A 10888-nucleotide genomic window follows, 5' to 3' on the forward strand; every position below is an offset into this window, starting at 1 on the left:
TTGCTGAGGGTGAAACCCATCCCATTATCCAGATCATTAATAAAGATGTTGAACAAAACCAGCCCCAGGACCGATCCCTGGGGCACTCTGCTTGATACTGGCTGCCAACGAGCTGTTGATCATTACCCATTGAGCCTGATGATCTAGCCAGCTTTCTATCCACCTTATAGTCCATTCAGCCAATCCATACTTCTTTAATGGCTAGCAAGGATGCTGTGGGAGACCGTTATCAAAAGCTTTGCTAAAGTCAAGGTATATCACATCCACTGCTTTCCCCATATCCACAGAGCCAGTTATCTCATCACAGAAGGCAATCAGGTTGATCAGGCATGACTTGCCCTTGGTGAATACATGTTGACTGGTCCTGAGCACCTTCTTCTCCTCCAAGTGCTTCAAAATGGATTCCTTGAGAATCTGTTCCATGATTTTTCTGGGGACTGAGGTGAGGCTGACCCATCTGTAGTTTCCTGGATTATCCTTCTTCCTTTTTTAAAAGATGGGCACTATGTTTGACTTTTTCCAATTATCCAGGACCTCCCCCAGTCGCCATGAGTTTTCAAAGGCCAATGGCTCTGCAATCACATCAATCAACTCCCCAGCATCCTCGTCTGCATTTGATCCGGCCCCATGGACTTCTGCATGCCCAGCTTTTCTAAATAGTCCTTAATCTGTTCTTTCACCACTGAGGGCTGCTCACCTCCTCCCCATACTGTGCTGCCCACACTTCCTTCCGTACTGGGGGCTAGCCTTTTCTGTGAAGACAGAAGCAAAAAAAGTATGGAGTACTTTAGCTTTTTCCACCTCATCTGTCACTAGGTTGCCTCACCCATTCAGTAAGGGTCCCACACTTTCCCTGACCTTCTTCTTGTTGCTAACATACCTGTAGAAATCCTTCTTGTTACCCTTCATATTCCTTGCTAGCTGCAACTCTAATTGTGCTTTGGCCTTCCTGATTATGCCCCTGCATGCTTGAGCAATGTTTTTATACTCTTCCCTAGTCATCTGTCTAGCTGTACTGCTTGTAAGCGTCCTTTTTGTGTTTAAGCTTACCGAAGATTTCTCTGTACCAGTACCAGTCTCATCCACTCCTTATTCCAATCAACGTCTTTCCCTCCCTCTTGGTCTGACTCTTGTCCCCTCTGCATTTGACAGCTTCCTTCTCCACTCTGCTTAGGTACCAGCATGGGAGGGTGGATTGAGAGCACAGGAGAGACAGTCTCCCTGCTCTCAGGTCTAGTGCCCAGCCCCACCCTAGCTCAGAGCTTCTGGAAGCAGCCATCACAAGGAATGTCCAGCTTGGTCAGCACTATGAATTGTGAAGGGATAAGGAATGCTCAGTTGTTCTGTGGAGATGGCACATGTGCAGTCCAGGAACATGTAGGAGCTGTGAGAGGCTCAAGCATGTTCAGTGAGGATGGAATCTTCAGAGATTTTAGCTATTAAGTGTAGCACACCTTCACTGAGGATGTGCAAACTTCATTTTTTCAAAGCTTATAATATGGGCACATTTGATTGGGTCTTCACAGGGATGGCAAAAGGCACATTCCTGATACAAAGTTCACACCCTGCCAAATTTCAAGTCCTTGATCTAAAGTATGGGAGTGTTAGAGCTGTTCAAAGAAAAGGTCTCAAGATTTTTTTTCACATGGGCTAACAATATTTTTCCCTAGCCTCAGTCTTGAAAATGGCTGCCTCATTTTGGCTAAAATTTTACAAAAAACATTCAGACCATGAGCTTGTAAAATTTCAGCCCACGTGGTAAAGTTTATCAAAATTATAAGCAACGGAAACAGGTTAACTTACGATGAAAGTGTCACACAATCTTCGTGATAGGTTAATAGTTTAACAAAGTGAAAAATATTAACATATGAGCAAATCCATCCAAGATGTGTACACAGAACAACAGGAAGAACAAAGGAACACTACCATCTAGCAAAAACTTAGTGACATGACCTTAATACTAATATGCAAAAAGAAGAAAAATATGCTTGATTCAGGTGACTGCATGGACCCTATTTGACAACACATGGCAGCAACTAATTTATTTTACTTTTATCTCTGTTCTGTTTCCATTTGTTGAAATCTTCAGTTGCCTTTGTTGTTTGGACTGCTATGCTTATCATGGTTCAGCTTAAAGGGGAAATGAATATCTGGATTTTTTTTTCAAGTTACATGAATAGAATGTCCATTTAATCAGAAAGGTTCCCAAATAACTAACTATAAAGGATTAGGGAGTGGGCTTCAGTGATCTTTCCGCAATGGAGTAGGGCTGGGTAGAAAATGTCTTTTTTTAAAACTCCCATGTAAAATGTCAGTTAAAATGAAAATTTGGTCTACTTTTTACTAATGTTTCTCTCCGATTTTTTTCATGCTTCCATTGAAAAAGTGAAAAAATGATTTTTTTCCAGATTTTGAAAACCAAACTCCAAAATGTTTTTTCAACTTTTTTGATGAAACCTGAAATTTTATGAGAACAGATTGTTTTGTGAAAATTTCCATTTGACCAAAAAGATATTTTCCATTGAAAAATATTTTGATAGGGTATTTTCAACAAACTCTACCATGGAGTCAGTATCCTAGAAGCAGCTGAAGAACATATATATAGCGAGAGTATGGTACTTGCAGACATTGGAACTATATCTGTTGATCTGTATTATATGTTGCTCACCTTTCTTTTAATATTTCTGACAAAATACTGTCAACATTATTTTATGAAATCTTTTATTTTACCCTTCCTGCTTTCAGTTTAATTTTATTTATACCTTGCAATTTCTACGAAGTTCGAAACATAATTTAAAAGAAAATCCCACATATAGGTCAAATCTAGCATTTTTTATGAGGAAAAAAAAAATCATGATTGTGTGCCTAGTACAGAAGTAAGTATTTATGATTGAAGACATAAGCCAGATCTCTAATGGGGGTTAGGAAGCACCTTTCCTGGTGGGCAAGTTATTCCATGACTTCCTACTGCAAGTTTTATTGCTCTTTCCTACAAAGCAGCTGGCAATGCCCTTTGTTGGAGAGAAGATGGTGGATTAGATAGATCACTGGTCTGATATGGTACAGCAGCTCCCTAGGATGCTATGAGTACTGGGTCATTCATGAAAGTGGCATGAAACTGCCTACAGTAGTTAGACCTACCAACATTAACTGTAACTTTGATCTGTAATAGAAACCAGATCCCCATAAGGGCAAGGTCAGCATATCAAATTCAATAGCTATACAAACAGGAAGGAATTGTTGCTGTCAATGATGTTTTGTCAGGTCAAAGGTCAAAGAGGTCAAAGGTATCTAAACCGAGCTAACTCCATAAGACTGAGATTTCTCATTTTCAGACACAACTGACTGCTAATTGAGAGAGTCAAGTTACTCAGTACCTTCAATGGCACCGTCACTTTCATCCTCATTGGAGGCAACGTGAGCATTCTGTAAATTAAGAACGTCTGTGCTGTTTAGACAGACTGTTCCGAGCACTTCAGCGAAACTGCGCTGAATTAATTTTGCCTGGTTATAGTTCTAAAAGAACATTCAGAGACTGAATCATTTGTTAGCTCCAAGCTACAACATATGATTTATGCTTTTAATTTCAAGTTCTAAAATGTTGTCGGGAGGGAAACAGAGTGAGTGCGTGGGGGGGGGAGGGAGGTTATACCAAGAATATTGATCTGGCCTATATAGTGACATGTTATTTACATGCTGAAAAGTGTGTCTGTAGCCTGATCCTAAGATTCAGTTTTGCCTTCATTTTTATTGGGACTGGTTTTCAGCTCAGTTCAGCTTTGCACTTGAGTGTCTTTTTTTTGCTGCTGAAAAATAAGGGAAAGAAATATTCTTGAAAAATAATACATCTAAAGGTGTAGGCTCAGGCATCAAAAATAGTTTGAGTGACTTAGGAGCCGGAGTATCATTTTCAAGAGTGACTTAGGCACTTGGATTGAAATTCTGGCCCCACTTTGACTTTCAGTAAGATTTAGGTTCCTAAGTGCCCGAGTCACTTTCAAACATTTACACCATAACAAATAAAATAGCAAATTAAATTCAGTGCTTTTATTTCAGAATGAGGTTTTAGACCTATTCAACCTGTTCTATAGTGAAAGATGCACAAAAATCTCCTAGGATTTTGAGTGGTGCTATAGCTATATATAAGGGCCAAATTTTGGCCAAGGTTGTGCACCCACTGTAGCTCAGACAAGGGAATAAAGAGGAATCATGTGTCCTCTTATTCCCTTGCATGGGCTGCACATACTATGGAAAACTGCACCAGGAGAAGAACAGCTGCTGCAGGGCTGTTATGTTCCCCTTGTACATGTGGGTGGGAAAGGATGGGGAATGAATGATGTCTTGGCTCCACCCCCACAAAGCACCAACCAATATAAGGGCACAAGTGTGCCAGGGAATGGATGCTGTACCAAATATAGGCCTGGTCACGATCTGCCTCCCAGTTTGCTCATAGTAAATCCATGATTGAGCCAATAGTTGTTTTACAAGTTTCAAATGTTGTAAAGGCATTAATTAGCTAATCCTCCCACCAAACCTGTGGGATAAGTGGGTATTATTATCCACGTTTTACAGATGGGAAACCTGGTGCACAAATGTCAAATAACTGCCCCAGGACCACACAATGAGTCAATGGCTTCATGGAACTCAGCCCCCTTTTAGTCTATTAGGCCACACTGCAGCCCCCTTTCAGCTCAGGAATATCTTTTCACCCACCCCTAAAAGGAATTACAAACATAAGTCTTCCACACTGTAATGAGAGAACAAGCTTTTTTTCAATTTAGGAAGTACACATCTAGTACCTCCTATTCAAACAGATTGATTTTTACATTAAAGACTCATTGTATTATGTTGTGTGAGATGGGGTTTTTTGTGCCTTGATCACATTTTAGAGCACTAGGGCACTGCAATACATCACATAATATGTAATATGACTAGAAATCCTCAGGAAATTTCTGGCGTGAAAAAATATGTATAAAAGTGTGGTTTTTTTTCAAATTATTCCTCTATCTTGTTTGATTTTTTTTAACTGTCGGGATTATTTATTATATGCTAGCAAGAGAGAATCTCATTATAATAAAAGTTCATACCTGCTGAACATAACAACAAATTAACAAATTGTTTCAATCAAAATCCTGGAGTACCTTGGGGGGGGGGGAGTGTTGTTTGGTGGTTCATGGTTTTTTTTGTTTTGTTTTGAGTTTGTGGGGGTCTTTTGCTTCTTTGTTTTGTTTACATTTGTCTGTGAATAAATGCACATACATATATGCTTAAAATTAAGCACATGCTTATGTAATTCCCATTGACTTCATTTAAGACATTGGGATTACAATCAAGTGTGTGCAAAATTGTTTTCCTGGATGAGGACCATTGTGCTGAGCACCCTGCAGAACTGGTTCCTAGAAGAGTGTCTGTAAATGGGGAACAGGATTTAGGTTAGTGAAATGTCCTATTCTTTGTAATCTTTCTTTGTGACTATCTCTATTTGTTGATCTATTAGCTAATTTTCAGACTGAAGCCATCTAGCACTTGACCAGTATGTGACCTTTATAATTCAATCAGATTTTTTCCCTAAAGACAGAAAAATCGCTTAGTTATTCCACAGTTATGTGTTCTTAATTTAGTTGGTCATTATTTTAAATATAATAACATTGTATTGTGCAGCAACAAGTAGAGGGTAGGCCTGAATGAAACAATGGTTCACAGGCAAGTGCATGAAAGCTTCAGTGCCATTTTTCAACAGATGAACAAAGCTTCTTTGTTCTGAACATATTAAATTAACACCTCAATTAACTTTGGTACAAATTCCAAAAAGCAACATAAGAATTTTTAAAAGCTGCTTTATTTTTGCTTGTCTACCTTCTTATGTGCCAACGACAGCTAAATATTGTCACTGGCAATCAATTGATGCTGTTTTGCCAAATGGCCAAGATGATTTAGCGGCAGTCCAGAGCAGTGGTCAAGTGCACACTGGTGATCAAGTAACTGGGAGGTCAGTCAGTATTAGAGGAAGTCCAGGGCGGTGGTCAGAATTCCTGCAGGGGCCAGTAGTTGGAATATACAATCCAAATGGCCAGGTCAGTGAGATAGGGACGTGAGGCAGCAAGACAGGGTCAGGTAAGGCAATGAGGCAGGGTCTGGGGAGCAGGCAATCATTGATTAGATGCTGAAAGGTTGCAAGTGTGAGAGGCATCACTAGATAGTCAAAGTAGCCATACCAAGTTCAAAAAATGATTTTCCATTCACCCCCTGATCAGATTCAGAGTAGGCTGTACATACCTCTAAGGTCTAACTTAGGGAATTCCCAGGTTGTGCTTACCCAATCCAGAGGCTCTGGGATCAGAGGTAGTAGATATCAATTTCACACAGTGATTTTGTTTAGGGTACAGTAGCCCACCCTTAGTCTTAGGGAGCCATCTTTCTTTTTCACAAAGAGGATGGGAACCCTATCATTGGATGTGGATTTCTGGATAAAACCTTTCTCCAAATTCTCATGGATGTATTCCTTAAGGGTGGCTAACTCGGGTTCCAGTATGAAGTATGTTTGTCTGAATGAAACCTTGGCTCCAGGCTGTAAATCAACTGGACATCAATGTTCCCACTGAGGGGGCAGTGCATCTGCATTTTGGTTTTGTAAGACATCTGAAAACTTTGGGTGGAGTGTGTTGGCTGATCCTAGAAAGCCTGGGCAATGAGTCCAACTTGAGGTTCTGGGGGCTCAAGCTTGGAAATTAGGAGACAGTTGTCCTGGCAAATGTTTAATGTCACAGTGTGTTGACACCAGGAAATATGCAGGTCATGGCTCACCAACCAGGAGATTCTGAGTATCAAAGGGCAAAGGAACAGACCAGGCTGTATTGGAGGAGCTCCTGGTGTTCCCCAACCGTCACCTCCAAAATTGTAAATTCTTGACTGACAGGGCCAGATGTGAGCAGAAATCTGTTGACTATCTTAACTAAATCAGGGGTGGCCTTAGGTTGCACTCCTCTGAGGAATGAAGTTCTGGAATAGCCTTCCAAGGGAAGCAGTGGTGGCAAAAGACTTATCTGGCTTCAAGATTAAACTCGATAAGTTTATGGAGGAGATGGAATGATGGGACAACATGATTTTGGTAATTAACTGATCTTTAACTATTCATGGTAAATAGGCCCAATGGCCTGTGATGGGATGTTAGATGGGGTGGGATCTGAGTTTCTACAGAAAATTCTTTCCTGGGTATCTGGCTGGTGAATCTTAACCACATGCTCAGGGTTCAGCTGATTGCCATATTTGGGGTCCGGAAGGAATTTTCCTCCAGGGCAGATTGGAAGAGGCCCTGGGGGTTTTTCACCTTTCTCTGTAGCATGGGGCACAGGTCACTTGCTGGAGGATTCTCTGCACCTTGATGTCTTTAAACCATGATTTGAGGACTTCAATAGCTCAGACATAGGTGAGAGGTATTGCAGAAGTGGATGGGTGAGATTCTGTGGTCTGCATTGTGCAGGAGGTCAGACTAGATGATCATAATGGTCCCTTCTGACCTTAATATCTATGAGTCTATGAGACAAATACTTTAGCCAGGGTAGCATCCATGAAGTTATCGCCAGCCCCAGTGTCAATCAGTCTTCTGAGGAGGAAGTACCTATCTAGAATCCCGAAACCTGAGTTCCAACAGGAGTTGTAGGGGTGCCCAGAATGGCTTGCAGGAGGGATCTCTGTGGGGTTTTTTTGGTTTTGCCCAGATTCAAACCCCTTATTAAAGCAGGGCATGGTCATCTCCTGGAGCTGTGTGGTGAGGGGAGTTGGCAGGACAGATGGACATCATATGGCTGCTGTCACCACACTAAGAGCACAAGTTCTCTTGCTGATGGTGTTCCTATTCAAAAGGTTCCAGTTGAGTCTGTACCAAGTCCACCTGCATAGGCTGTAGTGAAAGGGCTTTTGCAGGGGTTGCATGTGCTGCCTGGATGCAGGGTGATATCCCTCTCCTGTTAAGTCACTGCTAAGTTGGGTGTAAATTCAGATGCAAAGCTCAATAAATGCATCAAGATCCACTGGAGGATCCATGTGGGCAAGTTCACCTTTTATTTCTTTGCTCAGACCAATATGGAATTGGTGTAGCTGGTCTGGCTAATTCCAAGGCATCAGAAATGGGATGCATACATTGCAGCTGACCCCAAGGCCTGGCAAAGTCTCTGTAGGGCTGCCTCTGCTGTGCAAGCCTGGTGACGGTCATCTAAAATTGCCACAAAGGCTCTCGGGAAGGTGTCCTAGTTGGCCAGTATGGGATAGTACTGCTCTAGCACAGGGAACACCCAGTTCAGGGCCTTACCTGTTAAAAGGTTGGTGACCCTTTGCCTGGTCTGTCTGGCAGGTGTTGATACATAGCAGGAAACAACCTTCACTAGTTCACAAAACCTGCTAGAGGTCCTGTCCTAGCAGTCTGGTAAAGGTACCATAGGCTTGGGTCCAGCACACAGTCAACCTGTGGAACTCCTTGCCTGATGAAGTTGTGAAGGCTAGGACTATAACAGAGTTTAAAAAGAGAATTAGATAAATTCATGGAGATTAAGTCCATTAATGGCTATTAGCCAGGATGGGTAAGGAATGGTGTCCCTAGCCTCTGTTTGTCAGAGGGTGGAGATGGATGGCAGGAAAGAGATCACTTGATCATTACCTGCTAAGTTCACTCCCTCTGGAGCACCTGGCATTGGCCACTGTCGGTAGACAGGATACTGGGCTGGATGGACCTTTGATCTGACCCAGTATGGCCATTCTTATGTTCTTATGATGTGAGGAAAACATTCCCGCTTGCAGGTCTGATCTGCTCCTGAAGGGTGTAGTTATCCACCTGAAGCTGGTTGATTGTGACTTGTGAGGCTTTTGTTTTCTCCCTGTAGGCAGATGATCTGCTCCTGGAGACTTAGCTCACCTTGGGGCACCTGTGACAATGTATCCGTGGGTTCCATACCCTGTTGGGGTAGGATGACCTAGGAGGAGACTAAAATGGTCTGAGCAAACTGTAGTGCCCAGTGGCCAAGGAGGGTTAGGGGAAGACGATAGCCATGATCAAGTACATACGTGTGATTGGTTAACTGGGAGGTCAGTTGGCATTAGAGGCAGTCTGGGGAAGTGGTCAGAGTTCTTGCAAGGGTTGGTACCCAGAAGATGCAATCCAAGGGGCCAGATCATTGGTATAGGGACTTGAGATCAGGCTAAGTGGCAAGGTATGCTCAGGCGAAAAAGCAGGGCGGCAAGATAGGCTCTAGACCGCAACCAGTGGGCAAGGGCCTCTTGCTCAGACAGCTTCCTCTTCCTGTTGTGTCCTTTATATAGTCCAGGTATCCAATAAGAATGCTGTCTGTCTAGCCAATCAGGAGCCTGGGGAGCAGCTATTGTGGGGTTGTAGGCCTTTAGTAGAAGGGGCAGTGGTACTGTTGTGGTGTGGAGGCTACGGACACTCGCTAGTGACCTGGCTGATTGGCATTTAACACCAGGGTCCTGACGTATGCAGGTGAAAAATTCTAGAATGGCAGCCTCAGACCCCAGTGATCGGTGTCCTCAGAATATGCACAGTATAAGCAATCTGATCTTCTACAAGCTGCCTGCACTCTGACATGGAGGGAATATTTTTACGAGCAGGAGGGGTATTCAATCTCTCTTTTCATTCCATCTGTGGCCTCTGCAGAAACTGTTCAAAAGATTTTCATTTAGTCCCAATTATGTCGTTGGTGGTGGCTTTGGGGATATAAATACCTGTTCCCTGGTACCTGAGCTGAGACCAGCAAACAAAAATATTATTGGATTATTATCAATATTTAGTTTTGTACATACAAGATTCATCATTGCTGATTATTTTTCCTTTAAAAATGACAAGATTCCCTTTAAATTTCTCCTCTCTCTTTCTCTAAAGTATATACTTGAAATTGGAGAGATTACTACAGTGAGCATAAAATTAGCTTCCTATATCTTTTTGATGTTTAAAATTGCCAGTCCCCATAGTTTCTGCATCTTCCTAGAATGTTAGATTGTACTAGAGATTACAGGAGACAGGCATAATTAGTAGTAAAGTTTGTAGAAATTATATGAAGGATTAAACAAATATGTTTCTTTTCTTGTTAAAACAACGTTTATATAATTATAAAAATCATTGCTGATTACAATCACTCAATGCCTTCTTTCAAAGAACACAAACATTTCAAAAATACATCATCTTATTTGTGTGAATGCTATGTAGTATGAATGTGCATTATAGGCTGCAAGTTACTCTTTTATTAGCTAAATGAATAATGCACCCAACTTCAACTCTGTTTACAACTTACAGGAAGTTTCTATCTGCACTCCCTAAAAGTGATGACAGTGAAAAATACTAACCTAGGATCTACTTTGTGCCTTGTATGAGTACTACTTCCAAGATTCACAGATTTCATTATTTTTGGTGTTTACTTGGCAATTCTGTGTCATGTTTCTGTTTCCTCCTACTGAACTCTTTACATTTATTTTTCTAGCAACTAGGCTGAAATCCTTTCCTTACTACTAGGAGTTGTGCTATTAGCAGGAACCAGAATAGTGCTAGATGTGTGTTGGTTCCCAGAGCCATCTACCACTGTGGAGAAGAGTGGGAGAGCCCATGGAGAATGCAGGCTGTGATGGATGGTATTGCTGCTTTCTAAAAGGTGAAGTGTGTGCCCTGCCTAGAGTCTACTACACAATCCACTATGCATTTGTGCTGTGGGCTGGGGCCCTTCAGCAAATGAACAGACTGTCCCCAGATGCACTAGACATGGGGGTAGCCAATCCACCAACCAAGTGCTCTCATTAGCATGATATTGCAGTCTTGCTCCACTGATGCAGGGAAGATGGGAGGAGAGAAATAAACTGCCTTTGAGTGCTTCCTTCTTTACCCAACCAT

Source organism: Dermochelys coriacea, chromosome 2 (assembly GCF_009764565.3).
Source record: "Dermochelys coriacea isolate rDerCor1 chromosome 2, rDerCor1.pri.v4, whole genome shotgun sequence".
Lineage (NCBI taxonomy): Eukaryota > Metazoa > Chordata > Testudines > Dermochelyidae > Dermochelys > Dermochelys coriacea.